The sequence below is a fragment of the Stenella coeruleoalba genome (assembly GCF_951394435.1).
Source record: "Stenella coeruleoalba genome assembly, contig: scaffold_28, whole genome shotgun sequence".
Taxonomy (NCBI): Eukaryota; Metazoa; Chordata; class Mammalia; order Artiodactyla; family Delphinidae; genus Stenella; species Stenella coeruleoalba.
Window position 1 is genome coordinate 850237 of NW_027645921.1, and position 17197 is coordinate 867433.

The 17197-nt window shown below is 44.0% G+C and overlaps 1 long non-coding RNA gene across 1 annotated transcript in view; it reads right to left on the bottom strand.

Annotated features, from left to right (window-relative positions):
- LOC307181473 overlaps positions 1-13948 on the bottom strand; it is a 456719-nt gene extending 442771 nt beyond the window's left edge. The window contains exon 1 of the long non-coding RNA XR_013826868.1: positions 13863-13948. This is a non-coding gene — a long non-coding RNA (uncharacterized lncRNA). The remainder of the gene's footprint in view (positions 1-13862) is intronic.
- Positions 13949-17197: the final 3249 nt, after the last annotated feature.

Consider the following 17197-nt stretch of genomic DNA (forward strand, 5'->3'; position numbering starts at 1 on the left):
GCCTAAGAATGTACCTGACTAGTAAGTATCTTAAAACCTATGGATTGCTATGTCTCCGAAAGAGAATCAAGCATGTGTACAGGGGCATAAACGCAGCAGTGATAGGATTGGAGAGGTTCGGTGAGCAAATGAAGACCCTTTGAAGTCTTATTGCATGGTACCCATTCCACGGGTTTCAACTACCCAGGTTTTAGGTATTCTTCCTTCAGCTAAAACATGCATGTGGAACCCAGAGTATGATCAACCATGTGATTGGGAGACGTGTTCAAATATGTCTCAGTTTTCCTCCCCTGGTACTCGGGTGCAACATTCCAGACGCTTTACTAACACTCTCCCCACTTGGAGAGTCAGCGCCTTTAACCTCCTGTTTGGCACAGTTTGCAATTTCTGCGGAAGATGAACAGGAATAGCGAGAACCAATGAGAGGCTAGCTGGAGGTGTCTGGACGGGCAAATTTAACTCTCATTTCCCACCAGGAAGAGGAAATAACCAAAGGCTCAGCGTGCCGTGCCGGAACCAGATTAGGGCCTGAAGCCATGGTGCGGTGTTGCGGCCAGGTCACAAGAAAGCGAGTTGAAGAAAGGAGCTCAGGGGCACTGTAATTCACAAACCTGCAGAGTTATAAATGACAGCTATCGTCCAAAAATAGACTGAAGTAAGGCTGCCAAGAGGACTTGAAAGCGGGGCAGAATTGCAGGAAACCGATTTCAGGAGGTAGACTGGAATTGCATTGAAAGCATAGGAAAAGAGGCAGAACGTCCACAATGATGCACTTGGCCAAAAAGGGCGTATGCGTTTTTTCCTGAATATATTCAGGAAAAAACGCATACGCCCTTTTTGACCAACCAAGCAAGCTTGAAAAGGAAATCTGCACTACAATGAAGTCTCAAATCCCCACGGTCAAAAGGGCCATCTGAAAAAAGTGTAAAATCCAGAAAGGCAGGACAGGCCATGGAGAACTGGGAGCCTTGTTATGCTGATGGGCGGGATGTAAATTGCCAACAACCACTCGGGAGAAGTGTATGGTGTTTCCTGAAACATCTAAAAAACAAAGCAACAGAACCTAGGGCACTTCCACTTATGGTCCTATAGCTTAGGGAAATTAAAATCAAAAAGACACAGCCACCCCAAAGTTTGGAACGGCTCTGTTTACAAGAACCTCGTTTACAGTACAAGTTCAACATCGCAGAAAGTGAAAAATGGGTAAAGAAGTTGTGGTATTTACTTACAAAGCAATATCACTCAGCAATGAAATCTGTGTCATCAGGCCCTTAGCAGCACAATGAGTGGATTCAGGTATGATGATTCTAACTGAAGTAAGTCACACAGAAAAAGAAGCATCATAAGATATCACTAATACACGGAATGTAAACTTGGCTACACAGGAACTGAATTACAGAACAGAACAGGGTCTCAAATTTAGAAAACCAACTTATGCTTGCTTAAGGGTAAAGGTGAGTTGGGGTGCTGCATAAAACCAGAGATTGAAATGAGCACAGATAAAGTTCCTTAAGCCAAATATGGAATAGACAAGAGCTACTCCTTGCTCAACGAAATGGACTCAACACCCCATATTAAACGCCTAAGAATGTACCTGACTAGTAAGTATCTTAAAACCTATGGATTGCTATGTCTCCGAAAGAGAATCAAGCATGTGTACAGGGGCATAAACGCAGCAGTGATAGGATTGGAGAGGTTCGGTGAGCAAATGAAGACCCTTTGAAGTCATATTGCATGGTACCCATTCCACGGGTTTCAACTACCCAGGTTTAAGGTATTCTTCCTTCAGCTAAAACATGCATGTGGAACCTAGAGTATGATCAACCATGTGATCGGGAGACGTGTTCAAATATGTCTCAGTTTTCCTCCCCTGGTACTCGGGTGCAACATTCCAGACGCTTTACTAACACTCTCCCCACTTGGAGAGTCAGTCCCTTTAACCTCCTGTTTGGCCCAGTTTGCAATTTCTGCGGAAGATGAACAGGAATAGCGAGAACCAATGAGAGGCTAGCTGGAGGTGTCTGGACGGGCAAATTTAACTCTCATTTCCCACCAGGAAGAGGAATTAACCAAAGGCTCAGCGTGCCGGGCCGGAACCAGATTAGGGCCTGAAGCCATCCTGCGGTGTTGCGGCCAGGTCACAAGAAAGCGAGTTGAAGAAAGGAGCTCAGGGGCACTGTAATTCACAAACCTGCAGAGTTATAAATCACAGCTATCATCCAAAAATAGACTGAAGTAAGGCTGCCAAGAGGACTTGAAAGCGGGGCAGAATTGCAGGAAACCGATTTCAGGAGGTAGACTGGAATTGCATTGAAAGCATAGGAAAAGAGGCAGAACGTCCACAATGATGCACTTGGCCAAAAAGGGCGTATGCGTTTTTTCCTGAATATATTCAGGAAAAAACGCATACGCCCTTTTTGGCCAACCAAGCAAGCTTGCAAAGGAAATCTGCACTACAATGAAGTCTCACTTCCCCCCGGTCAAACGGGCCATCTGAAAAAAGTGTAAAATCCAGAAAGGCAGGACAGGCCATGGAGAACTGGGAGCCTTGTTATGCTGATGGGCGGGATGTAAATTGCCAACAACCACTCGGGAGAAGTGTATGGTGTTTCCTGAAACATCTAAAAAACAAAGCAACAGAACCTAGGGCACTTCCACTTATGGTCCTATAGCTTAGGGAAATTAAAATCAAAAAGACACAGCCACCCCAAAGTTTGGAACGGCTCTGTTTACAAGAACCTCGTTTACAGTACAAGTTCAACATCGCAGAAAGTGAAAAATGGATAAAGAAGTTGTGGTATTTACTTACAAAGCAATATCACTCAGCAATGAAATCTGTGTCATCAGGCCCTTAGCAGCACAATGAGTGGATTCAGGTATGATGATTCTAACTGAAATAAGTCACACAGAAAAAGAAACATCATAAGATATCAGTAATACACGGAATGTAAACTTGGCTACACAGGAACTGAATTACAGAACAGAACAGGGTCTCAAATTTAGAAAACCAACTTATGCTTCCTTAAGGGTAAAGGTGAGTTGGAGTGCTGCATAAAACCAGAGATTGAAATGAGCACAGATAAAGTTCCTTAAGCCAAATATGGAATAGACAAGAGCTACTCCTTGCTCAACGAAATGGACTCAACACCCCATATTAAACGCCTAAGAATGTACCTGACTAGTAAGTATCTTAAAACCTATGGATTGCTATGTCTCCAAAAGAGAATCAAGCATGTGTACAGGGGCATAAACGCAGCAGTGATAGGATTGGAGAGGTTCGGTGAGCAAATGAAGACCCTCTGAAGTCATATTGCATGGTACCCATTGCACGGGTTTCAACTACCCAGGTTTAAGGTATTCTTCCTTCAGCTAAAACATGCATGTGGAACCTAGAGTATGATCAACCATGTGATCGGGAGACGTGTTCAAATATGTCTCAGTTTTCCTCCCCTGGTACTCGGGTGCAACATTCCAGATGCTTTACTAACACTCTCCCGACTTGGAGAGTCAGTCCCTTTAACCTCCTGTTTGGCACAGTTTGCAATTTCTGCGGAAGATGAACAGGAATAGCGAGAACCAATGAGAGACTAGCTGGAGGTGTCTGGACGGGCAAATTTAACTCTCATTTCCCACCAGGAAGAGGCATTAACCAAAGGCTCAGCGTGCCGTGCCAGAACCAGATTAGGCCCTGAAGCCATCCTGCGGTGTTGCGGCCAGGTCACAAGAAAGCGAGTTGAAGAAAGGAGCTCAGGGGCACTGTAATTCACAAACCTGCAGAGTTATAAATGACAGCTATCGTCCAAAAATAGACTGAAGTAAGGCTGCCAAGAGGACTTGAAAGCGGGGCAGAATTGCAGGAAACCGATTTCAGGAGGTAGACTGGAATTGCATTGAAAGCATAGGAAAAGAGGCAGAACGTCCACAATGATGCACTTGGCCAAAAAGGGCGTATGCGTTTTTTCCTGAATATATTCAGGAAAAAACGCATACGCCCTTTTTGGCCAACCAAGCAAGCTTGCAAAGGAAATCTGCACTACAATGAAGTCTCACTTCCCCCCGGTCAAAAGGGCCATCTGAAAAAAGTGTAAAATCCAGAAAGGCAACAGACCATGGAGAACTGGGAGCCTTGTTATGCTGATGGGCGGGATGTAAATTGCCAACAGACACTTGGGAGAAGTGTATGGTGTTTCCTGAAACATCTAAAAAACAAAGCAACAGAGCCTAGGGCACTTCCACTTATGGTCCTATAGCTTAGGGAAATTAAAATCAAAAAGACACAGCCACCCCAAAGTTTGGAACGGCTCTGTTTACAAGAACCTCGTTTACAGTACAAGTTCAACATCGCAGAAAGTGAAAAATGGATAAAGAACTTGTGGTACTTACGTACAATGCAGTATCACTCAGCAATGAAATCTATGTCATCAGACCCGTAGCAGCATAATGAGTAGATTCAGGTACGATGATTCTAACTGAAATAAGTCACACAGAAAAAGAAACATCATAAGATATCACTAATACACGGAATGTAAACTTGGCTACACAGGAACTGAATTACAGAACAGAACAGGGTCTCAAATTTAGAAAACCAACTTATGCTTGCTTAAGGGTAAAGGTGAGTTGGGGTGCTGCATAAAACCAGAGATTGAAATGAGCACAGATAAAGTTCCTTAAGCCAAATATGGAATAGACAAGAGCTACTCCTTGCTCAACGAAATGGACTCAACACCCCATATTAAACGCCTAAGAATGTACCTGACTAGTAAGTATCTTAAAACCTATGGATTGCTATGTCTCCGAAAGAGAATCAAGCATGTGTACAGGGGCATAAACGCAGCAGTGATAGGATTGGAGAGGTTCGGTGAGCAAATGAAGACCCTTTGAAGTCATATTGCATGGTACCCATTCCACGGGTTTCAACTACCCAGGTTTAAGGTATTCTTCCTTCAGCTAAAACATGCATGTGGAACCTAGAGTATGATCAACCATGTGATCGGGAGACGTGTTCAAATATGTCTCAGTTTTCCTCCCCTGGTACTCGGGTGCAACATTCCAGACGCTTTACTAACACTCTCCCCACTTGGAGAGTCAGTCCCTTTAACCTCCTGTTTGGCCCAGTTTGCAATTTCTGCGGAAGATGAACAGGAATAGCGAGAACCAATGAGAGGCTAGCTGGAGGTGTCTGGACGGGCAAATTTAACTCTCATTTCCCACCAGGAAGAGGAATTAACCAAAGGCTCAGCGTGCCGGGCCGGAACCAGATTAGGGCCTGAAGCCATCCTGCGGTGTTGCGGCCAGCTCACAAGAAAGCGAGTTGAAGAAAGGAGCTCAGGGGCACTGTAATTCACAAACCTGCAGAGTTATAAATGACAGCTATCGTCCAAAAATAGACTGAAGTAAGGCTGCCAAGAGGACTTGAAAGCGGGGCAGAATTGCAGGAAACCGATTTCAGGAGGTAGACTGGAATTGCATTGAAAGCATAGGAAAAGAGGCAGAACGTCCACAATGATGCACTTGGCCAAAAAGGGCGTATGCGTTTTTTCCTGAATATATTCAGGAAAAAACGCATACGCCCTTTTTGGCCAACCAAGCAAGCTTGCAAAGGAAATCTGCACTACAATGAAGTCTCACTTCCCCCCGGTCAAAAGGGCCATCTGAAAAAAGTGTAAAATCCAGAAAGGCAGGACAGGCCATGGAGAACTGGGAGCCTTGTTATGCTGATGGGCGGGATGTAAATTGCCAACAACCACTCGGGAGAAGTGTATGGTGTTTCCTGAAACATCTAAAAAACAAAGCAACAGAGCCTAGGGCACTTCCACTTATGGTCCTATAGCTTAGGGAAATTAAAATCAAAAAGACACAGCCACCCCAAAGTTTGGAACGGCTCTCTTTACAAGAACCTCGTTTACAGTACAAGTTCAACATCGCAGAAAGTGAAAAATGGATAAAGAAGTTGTGGTATTTACTTACAAAGCAATATCACTCAGCAATGAAATCTGTGTCATCAGGCCCTTAGCAGCACAATGAGTGGATTCAGGTATGATGATTCTAACTGAAATAAGTCACACAGAAAAAGAAACATCATAAGATATCAGTAATACACGGAATGTAAACTTGGCTACACAGGAACTGAATTACAGAACAGAACAGGGTCTCAAATTTAGAAAACCAACTTATGCTTCCTTAAGGGTAAAGGTGAGTTGGAGTGCTGCATAAAACCAGAGATTGAAATGAGCACAGATAAAGTTCCTTAAGCCAAATATGGAATAGACAAGAGCTACTCCTTGCTCAACGAAATGGACTCAACACCCCATATTAAACGCCTAAGAATGTACCTGACTAGTAAGTATCTTAAAACCTATGGATTGCTATGTCTCCGAAAGAGAATCAAGCATGTGTACAGGGGCATAAACGCAGCAGTGATAGGATTGGAGAGGTTCGGTGAGCAAATGAAGACCCTTTGAAGTCATATTGCATGGTACCCATTCCACGGGTTTCAACTACCCAGGTTTAAGGTATTCTTCCTTCAGCTAAAACATGCATGTGGAACCTAGAGTATGATCAACCATGTGATCGGGAGACGTGTTCAAATATGTCTCAGTTTTCCTCCCCTGGTACTCGGGTGCAACATTCCAGACGCTTTACTAACACTCTCCCCACTTGGAGAGTCAGTCCCTTTAACCTCCTGTTTGGCCCAGTTTGCAATTTCTGCGGAAGATGAACAGGAATAGCGAGAACCAATGAGAGGCTAGCTGGAGGTGTCTGGACGGGCAAATTTAACTCTCATTTCCCACCAGGAAGAGGAATTAACCAAAGGCTCAGCGTGCCGGGCCGGAACCAGATTAGGGCCTGAAGCCATCCTGCGGTGTTGCGGCCAGCTCACAAGAAAGCGAGTTGAAGAAAGGAGCTCAGGGGCACTGTAATTCACAAACCTGCAGAGTTATAAATGACAGCTATCGTCCAAAAATAGACTGAAGTAAGGCTGCCAAGAGGACTTGAAAGCGGGGCAGAATTGCAGGAAACCGATTTCAGGAGGTAGACTGGAATTGCATTGAAAGCATAGGAAAAGAGGCAGAACGTCCACAATGATGCACTTGGCCAAAAAGGGCGTATGCGTTTTTTCCTGAATATATTCAGGAAAAAACGCATACGCCCTTTTTGGCCAACCAAGCAAGCTTGCAAAGGAAATCTGCACTACAATGAAGTCTCACTTCCCCCCGGTCAAAAGGGCCATCTGAAAAAAGTGTAAAATCCAGAAAGGCAGGACAGGCCATGGAGAACTGGGAGCCTTGTTATGCTGATGGGCGGGATGTAAATTGCCAACAACCACTCGGGAGAAGTGTATGGTGTTTCCTGAAACATCTAAAAAACAAAGCAACAGAACCTAGGGCACTTCCACTTATGGTCCTATAGCTTAGGGAAATTAAAATCAAAAAGACACAGCCACCCCAAAGTTTGGAACGGCTCTGTTTACAAGAACCTCGTTTACAGTACAAGTTCAACATCGCAGAAAGTGAAAAATGGATAAAGAAGTTGTGGTATTTACTTACAAAGCAATATCACTCAGCAATGAAATCTGTGTCATCAGGCCCTTAGCAGCACAATGAGTGGATTCAGGTATGATGATTCTAACTGAAGTAAGTCACACAGAAAAAGAAACATCATAAGATATCAGTAATACACGGAATGTAAACTTGGCTACACAGGAACTGAATTACAGAACAGAACAGGGACTCAAATTTAGAAAACCAACTTATGCTTGCTTAAGGGTAAAGGTGAGTTGGGGTGCTGCATAAAACCAGAGATTGAAATGAGCACAGATAAAGTTCCTTAAGCCAAATATGGAATAGACAAGAGCTACTCCTTGCTCAACGAAATGGACTCAACACCCCATATTAAACGCCTAAGAATGTTCCTGACTAGTAAGTATCTTAAAACCTATGGATTGCTATGTCTCCAAAAGAGAATCAAGCATGTGTACAGGGGCATAAACGCAGCAGTGATAGGACTGGAGAGGTTCGGTGAGCAAATGAAGACCCTTTGAAGTCATATTGCATGGTACCCATTCCACGGGTTTCAACTACCCAGGTTTAAGGTATTCTTCCTTCAGCTAAAACATGCATGTGGAACCTAGAGTATGATCAACCATGTGATCGGGAGACGTGTTCAAATATGTCTCAGTTTTCGTACCCTGGTACTTGGGTGCAACATTCCAGACGCTTTACTAACACTATCCCGACTTGGAGAGTCAGTCCCTTTAACCTCCTGTTTGGCCCAGTTTGCAATTTCTGCGGAAGATGAACAGGAATAGCGAGAGCCAATGAGAGGCTAGCTGGAGGTGTCTGGACAGGCAAATTTAACTCTCATTTCCCACCAGGAAGAGGAATTAACCAAAGGCTCAGCGTGCCGTGCCGGAACCAGATTAGGGCCTGAAGCCATCCTGCGGTGCTGCGGCCAGCTCAAAAGAAAGCGAGTTGAAGAAAGGAGCTCAGGGGCACTGTAATTCACAAACCTGCAGTGTCATAAATGGCAGCTATCGTCCAAAAATAGACTGAAGTAAGGCTGCCAAGAGGACTTGAAAGCGGGGCAGAATTGCAGGAAACCGATTTCAGGAGGTAGACTGGAATTGCATTGAAAGCATAGGAAAAGAGGCAGAACGTCCACAATGATGCACTTGGCCAAAAAGGGCGTATGCGTTTTTTCCTGAATATATTCAGGAAAAAACGCATACGCCCTTTTTGGCCAACCAAGCAAGCTTGCAAAGGAAATCTGCACTACAATGAAGTCTCACTTCCCCCCGGTCAAAAGGGCCATCTGAAAAAAGTGTAAAATCCAGAAAGGCAGGACAGGCCATGGAGAACTGGGAGCCTTGTTATGCTGATGGGCGGGATGTAAATTGCCAACAACCACTCGGGAGAAGTGTATGGTGTTTCCTGAAACATCTAAAAAACAAAGCAACAGAACCTAGGGCACTTCCACTAATGGTCCTATAGCTTAGGGAAATTAAAATCAAAAAGACACAGCCACCCCAAAGTTTGGAACGGCTCTGTTTACAAGAACCTCGTTTACAGTACAAGTTCAACATCGCAGAAAGTGAAAAATGGATAAAGAAGTTGTGGTATTTACTTACAAAGCAATATCACTCAGCAATGAAATCTGTGTCATCAGGCCCTTAGCAGCACAATGAGTGGATTCAGTTATGATGATTCTAACTGAAGTAAGTCACACAGAAAAAGAAACATCATAAGATATCAGTAATACACGGAATGTAAACTTGGCTACACAGGAACTGAATTACAGAACAGAACAGGGACTCAAATTTAGAAAACCAACTTATGCTTGCTTAAGGGTAAAGGTGAGTTGGGGTGCTGCATAAAACCAGAGATTGAAATGAGCACAGATAAAGTTCCTTAAGCCAAATATGGAATAGACAAGAGCTACTCCTTGCTCAACGAAATGGACTCAACACCCCATATTAAACGCCTAAGAATGTACCTGACTAGTAAGTATCTTAAAACCTATGGATTGCTATGTCTCCAAAAGAGAATCAAGCGTGTGTACAGGGGCATAAACGCAGCAGTGATAGGATTGGAGAGGTTCGGTGAGCAAATGAAGACCCTTTGAAGTCATATTGCATGGTACCCATTCCACGGGTCTCAACTCTCCAGGTTTAAGGTATTCTTCCTTCAGCTAAAACATGCATGTGGAACCCAAGTATGATCAACCATGTGAACGGGAGACGTGTTCAAATATGTCTCAGTTTTCGTACCCTGGTACTCAGGTGCAACATTCCAGACGCTTTACTAACACTCTCCCGACTTGGAGAGTCAGTCCCTTTAACCTCCTGTTTGGCCCAGTTTGCAATTTCTGCGGAAGATGAACAGGAATAGCGAGAACCAATGAGAGACTAGCTGGAGGTGTCTGGACGGGCAAATTTAACTCTCATTTCCCACCAGGAAGAGGAAATAACCAAAGGCTCAGCGTGCCGTGCCGGAACCAGATTAGGGCCTGAAGCCATCCTGCGGTGTTGCGGCCAGGTCACAAGAAAGCGAGTTGAAGAAAGGAGCTCAGGGGCACTGTAATTCACAAACCTGCAGAGTTATAAATGACAGCTATCGTCCAAAAATAGACTGAAGTAAGGCTGCCAAGAGGACTTGAAAGCGGGGCAGAATTGCAGGAAACCGATTTCAGGAGGTAGACTGGAATTGCATTGAAAGCATAGGAAAAGAGGCAGAGCGTCCACAATGATGCACTTGGCCAAAAAGGGCGTATGCGTTTTTTCCTGAATATATTCAGGAAAAAACGCATACGCCCTTTTTGGCCAACCAAGCAAGCTTGCAAAGGAAATCTGCACTACAATGAAGTCTCACTTCCCCCCGGTCAAAAGGGCCATCTGAAAAAAGTGTAAAATCCAGAAAGGCAGGACAGGCCATGGAGAACTGGGAGCCTTGTTATGCTGATGGGCGGGATGTAAATTGCCAACAGACACTCGGGAGAAGTGTATGGTGTTTCCTGAAACATCTAAAAAACAAAGCAACAGAGCCTAGGGCACTGCCAATTATGGTCCTATAGCTTAGGGAAATTAAAATCAAAAAGACACAGCCACCCCAAAGTTTGGGACGCCTCTGTTTACAAGAACCTCGTTTACAGTACAAGTTCAACATCGCAGAAAGTGAAAAATGGATAAAGAAGTTGTGGTATTCACTTACAAAGCAATATCACTCAGCAATGAAATCTGTGTCATCAGGCCCTTAGCATCGCAATGAGTGGATTCAGGTATGATGATTCTAACTGAAATAAGTCACACAGAAAAAGAAACATCATAAGATATCACTAATACACGGAATTTAAACTTGCCTACACAGGAACTGAATTACAGAACAGAACAGGGTCTCAAATTTAGAAAACCAACTTATGCTTGCTTAAGGGTAAAGGTGAGTTGGGGTGCTGCATAAAACCAGAGATTGAAATGAGCACAGATAAAGTTCCTTAAGCCAAATATGGAATAGACAAGAGCTACTCCTTGCTCAACGAAATGGACTCAACACCCCATATTAAACGCCTAAGAATGTTCCTGACTAGTAAGTATCTTAAAACCTATGGATTGCTATGTCTCCAAAAGAGAATCAAGCATGTGTACAGGGGCATAAACGCAGCAGTGATAGGATTGGAGAGGTTCGGTGAGCAAATGAAGACCCTTTGAAGTCATATTGCATGGTACCCATTCCACGGGTTTCAACTACCCAGGTTTAAGGTATTCTTCCTTCAGCTAAAACATGCATGTGGAACCTAGAGTATGATCAACCATGTGATCGGGAGACGTGTTCAAATATGTCTCAGTTTTCGTACCCTGGTACTTGGGTGCAACATTCCAGACGCTTTACTAACACTCTCCCGACTTGGAGAGTCAGTCCCTTTAACCTCCTGTTTGGCCCAGTTTGCAATTTCTGCGGAAGATGAACAGGAATAGCGAGAACCAATGAGAGGCTAGCTGGAGGTGTCTGGACAGGCAAATTTAACTCTCATTTCCCACCAGGAAGAGGAATTAACCAAAGGCTCAGCGTGCCGTGCCGGAACCAGATTAGGTCCTGAAGCCATCCTGCGGTGTTGCGGCCAGGTCACAAGAAAGCGAGTTGAAGAAAGGAGCTCAGGGGCACTGTAATTCACAAACCTGCAGAGTTATAAATGACAGCTATCGTCCAAAAATAGACTGAAGTAAGGCTGCCAAGAGGACTTGAAAGCGGGGCAGAATTGCAGGAAACCGATTTCAGGAGGTAGACTGGAATTGCATTGAAAGCATAGGAAAAGAGGCAGAACGTCCACAATGATGCACTTGGCCAAAAAGGGCGTATGCGTTTTTTCCTGAATATATTCAGGAAAAAACGCATACGCCCTTTTTGGCCAACCAAGCAAGCTTGCAAAGGAAATCTGCACTACAATGAAGTCTCACTTCCCCCCGGTCAAAAGGGCCATCTGAAAAAAGTGTAAAATCCAGAAAGGCAGGACAGGCCATGCAGAACTGGGAGCCTTGTTATGCTGATGGGCGGGATGTAAATTGCCAACAGACACTCGGGAGAAGTGTATGGTGTTTCCTGAAACATCTAAAAAACAAAGCAACAGAGCCTAGGGCACTGCCAATTATGGTCCTATAGCTTAGGGAAATTAAAATCAAAAAGACACAGCCACCCCAAAGTTTGGGACGCCTCTGTTTACAAGAACCTCGTTTACAGTACAAGTTCAACATCGCAGAAAGTGAAAAATGGATAAAGAAGTTGTGGTATTCACTTACAAAGCAATATCACTCAGCAATGAAATCTGTGTCATCAGGCCCTTAGCATCGCAATGAGTGGATTCAGGTATGATGATTCTAACTGAAATAAGTCACACAGAAAAAGAAACATCATAAGATATCAGTAATACACGGAATGTAAACTTGCCTACACAGGAACTGAATTAGAGAACAGAACAGGGTCTCAAATTTAGAAAACCAACTTATGCTTGCTTAAGGGTAAAGGTGAGTTGGGGTGCTGCATAAAACCAGAGATTGAAATGAGCACAGATAAAGTTCCTTAAGCCAAATATGGAATAGACAAGAGCTACTCCTTGCTCAATGAAATGGACTCAACACCCCATATTAAACGCCTAAGAATGTTCCTGACTAGTAAGTATCTTAAAACCTATGGATTGCTATGTCTCCAAAAGAGAATCAAGCATGTGTACAGGGGCATAAACGCAGCAGTGATAGGATTGGAGAGGTTCGGTGAGCAAATGAAGACCCTTTGAAGTCATATTGCATGGTACCCATTCCACGGGTTTCAACTACCCAGGTTTAAGGTATTCTTCCTTCAGCTAAAACATGCATGTGGAACCTAGAGTATGATCAACCATGTGATCGGGAGACGTGTTCAAATATGTCTCAGTTTTCGTACCCTGGAACTTGGGTGCAACATTCCAGACGCTTTACTAACACTCTCCCGACTTGGAGAGTCAGTCCCTTTAACCTCCTGTTTGGCCCAGTTTGCAATTTCTGTGGAAGATGAACAGGAATAGCGAGAACCAATGAGAGGCTAGCTGGAGGTGTCTGGACAGGCAAATTTAACTCTCATTTCCCACCAGGAAGAGGAATTAACCAAAGGCTCAGCGTGCCGTGCCGGAACCAGATTAGGTCCTGAAGCCATCCTGCGGTGTTGCGGCCAGGTCACAAGAAAGCGAGTTGAAGAAAGGAGCTCAGGGGCACTGTAATTCACAAACCTGCAGAGTTATAAATGACAGCTATCGTCCAAAAATAGACTGAAGTAAGGCTGCCAAGAGGACTTGAAAGCGGGGCAGAATTGCAGGAAACCGATTTCAGGAGGTAGACTGGAATTGCATTGAAAGCATAGGAAAAGAGGCAGAACGTCCACAATGATGCACTTGGCCAAAAAGGGCGTATGCGTTTTTTCCTGAATATATTCAGGAAAAAACGCATACGCCCTTTTTGGCCAACCAAGCAAGCTTGCAAAGGAAATCTGCACTACAATGAAGTCTCACTTCCCCCCGGTCAAAAGGGCCATCTGAAAAAAGTGTAAAATCCAGAAAGGCAGGACAGGCCATGGAGAACTGGGAGCCTTGTTATGCTGATGGGCGGGATGTAAATTGCCAACAACCACTCGGGAGAAGTGTATGGTGTTTCCTGAAACATCTAAAAAACAAAGCAACAGAGCCTAGGGCACTGCCACTTATGGTCCTATAGCTTAGGGAAATTAAAATCAAAAAGACACAGCCACCCCAAAGTTTGGAACGGCTCTGTTTACAAGAACCTCGTTTACAGTACAAGTTCAACATCGCAGAAAGTGAAAAATGGATAAAGAACTTGTGGTACTTACGTACAATGCAGTATCACTCAGCAATGAAATCCATGTCATCAGGCCCGTAGCAGCATAATGAGTAGATTCAGGTACGATGATTCTAACTGAAATAAGTCACACAGAAAAAGAAACATCATAAGATATCAGTAATACACGGAATGTAAACTTGGCTACACAGGAACTGAATTCCAAAACAGAACAGGGTCTCAAATTTAGAAAACCAACTTATGCTTGCTTAAGGGGAAAGGTGAGTTGGGTTGCTGCATAAAACCAGAGATTGAAATGAGCACAGATAAAGTTCCTTAAGCCAAATATGGAATAGACAAGAGCTACTCCTTGCTCAACGAAATGGACTCAACACCGCATATTAAACGCCTAAGAATGTACCTGACTAGTAAGTATCTTAAAACCTATGGATTGCTATGTCTCCAAAAGAGAATCAAGCATGTGTACAGGGGCATAAACGCAGCAGTGATAGGATTGGAGAGGTTCGGTGAGCAAATGAAGACCCTTTGAAGTCTTATTGCATGGTACCCATTCCACGGGTTTCAACTACCCAGGTTTTAGGTATTCTTCCTTCAGCTAAAACATGCATGTGGAACCCAAGTATGATCAACCATGTGAACGGGAGACGTGTTCAAATATGTCTCAGTTTTCCTCCCCTGGTACTCGGGTGCAACATTCCAGACGCTTTACTAACACTCTCCCCACTTGGAGAGTCAGCGCCTTTAACCTCCTGTTTGGCCCAGTTTGCAATTTCTGCGGAAGATGAACAGGAATAGCGAGAACCAATGAGAGGCTAGCTGGAGGTGTCTGGACGGGCAAATTTAACTCTCATTTCCCACCAGGAAGAGGAAATAACCAAAGGCTCAGCGTGCCGTACCGGAACCAGATTAGGGCCTGAAGCCATCCTGCGGTGTTGCGGCCAGCTCAAAAGAAAGCGAGTTGAAGAAAGGAGCTCAGGGGCACTGTAATTCACAAACCTGCAGAGTTATAAATGACAGCTATCGTCCAAAAATAGACTGAAGTAAGGCTGCCAAGAGGACTTGAAAGCGGGGCAGAATTGCAGGAAACCGATTTCAGGAGGTAGACTGGAATTGCATTGAAAGCATAGGAAAAGAGGCAGAACGTCCACAATGATGCACTTGGCCAAAAAGGGCGTATGCGTTTTTTCCTGAATATATTCAGGAAAAAACGCATACGCCCTTTTTGGCCAACCAAGCAAGCTTGCAAAGGAAATCTGCACTACAATGAAGTCTCACTTCCCCCCGGTCAAAAGGGCCATCTGAAAAAAGTGTAAAATCCAGAAAGGCAGGACAGGCCATGGAGAACTGGGAGCCTTGTTATGCTGATGGGCGGGATGTAAATTGCCAACAACCACTCGGGAGAAGTGTATGGTGTTTCCTGAAACATCTAAAAAACAAAGCAACAGAACCTAGGGCACTTCCACTTATGGTCCTATAGCTTAGGGAAATTAAAATCAAAAAGAAACAGCCACCCCAAAGTTTGGGACGCCTCTGTTTACAAGAACCTCGTTTACAGTACAAGTTCAACATCGCAGAAAGTGAAAAATGGATAAAGAAGTTGTGGTATTTACTTACAAAGCAATATCACTCAGCAATGAAATCTGTGTCATCAGGCCCTTAGCAGCACAATGAGTGGATTCAGGTATGATGATTCTAACTGAAGTAAGTCACACAGAAAAAGAAACATCATAAGATATCAGTAATACACGGAATGTAAACTTGGCTACACAGGAACTGAATTACAGAACAGAACAGGGTCTCAAATTTAGAAAACCAACTTATGCTTGCTTAAGGGTAAAGGTGAGTTGGGGTGCTGCATAAAACCAGAGATTGAAATGAGCACAGATAAAGTTCCTTAAGCCAAATATGGAATAGACAAGAGCTACTCCTTGCTCAAAGAAATGGACTCAACACCCCATATTAAACGCCTAAGAATGTTCCTGACTAGTAAGTATCTTAAAACCTATGGATTGCTATGTCTCCAAAAGAGAATCAAGCATGTGTACAGGGGCATAAACGCAGCAGTGATAGGATTGGAGAGGTTCGGTGAGCAAATGAAGACCCTTTGAAGTCATATTGCATGGTACCCATTCCACGGGTTTCAACTACCCAGGTTTAAGGTATTCTTCCTTCAGCTAAAACATGCATGTGGAACCTAGAGTATGATCAACCATGTGATCGGGAGACGTGTTCAAATATGTCTCAGTTTTCGTACCCTGGTACTTGGGTGCAACATTCCAGATGCTTTACTAACACTCTCCCGACTTGGAGAGTCAGTCCCTTTAACCTCCTGTTTGGCCCAGTTTGCAATTTCTGCGGAAGATGAACAGGAATAGCGAGAACCAATGAGAGGCTAGCTGGAGGTGTCTGGACGGGCAAATTTAACTCTCATTTCCCACCAGGAAGAGGAAATAACCAAAGGCTCAGCGTGCCGTGCCGGAACCAGATTAGGGCCTGAAGCCATCCTGCGGTGTTGCGGCCAGGTCACAAGAAAGCGAGTTGAAGAAAGGAGCTCAGGGGCACTGTAATTCACAAACCTGCAGAGTTATAAATGACAGCTATCGTCCAAAAATATACTGAAGTAAGGCTGCCAAGAGGACTTGAAAGCGGGGCAGAATTGCAGGAAACCGATTTCAGGAGGTAGACTGGAATTGCATTGAAAGCATAGGAAAAGAGGCAGAACGTCCACAATGATGCACTTGGCCAAAAAGGGCGTATGCGTTTTTTCCTGAATATATTCAGGAAAAAACGCATACGCCCTTTTTGGCCAACCAAGCAAGCTTGCAAAGGAAATCTGCACTACAATGAAGTCTCACTTCCCCCCCGGTCAAAAGGGCCATCTGAAAAAAGTGTAAAATCCAGAAAGGCAGGACAGGCCATGGAGAACTGGGAGCCTTGTTATGCTGATGGGCGGGATGTAAACTGCCAACAACCACTCAGGAGAAGTGTATGGTGTTTCCTGAAACATCTAAAAAACAAAGCAACAGAACCTAGGGCACTTCCACTTATGGTCCTATAGCTTAGGGAAATTAAAATAAAAAAGACACAGCCACCCCAAAGTTTGGAACGGCTCTGTTTACAAGAACCTCGTTTACAGTACAAGTTCAACATCGCAGAAAGTGAAAAATGGATAAAGAAGTTGTGGTATTTACTTACAAAGCAATATCACTCAGCAATGAAATCTGTGTCATCAGGCCCTTAGCAGCACAATGAGTGGATTCAGGTATGATGATTCTAACTGAAGTAAGTCACACAGAAAAAGAAACATCATAAGATATCAGTAATACACGGAATGTAATCTTGGCTACATAGGAACTGAATTACAGA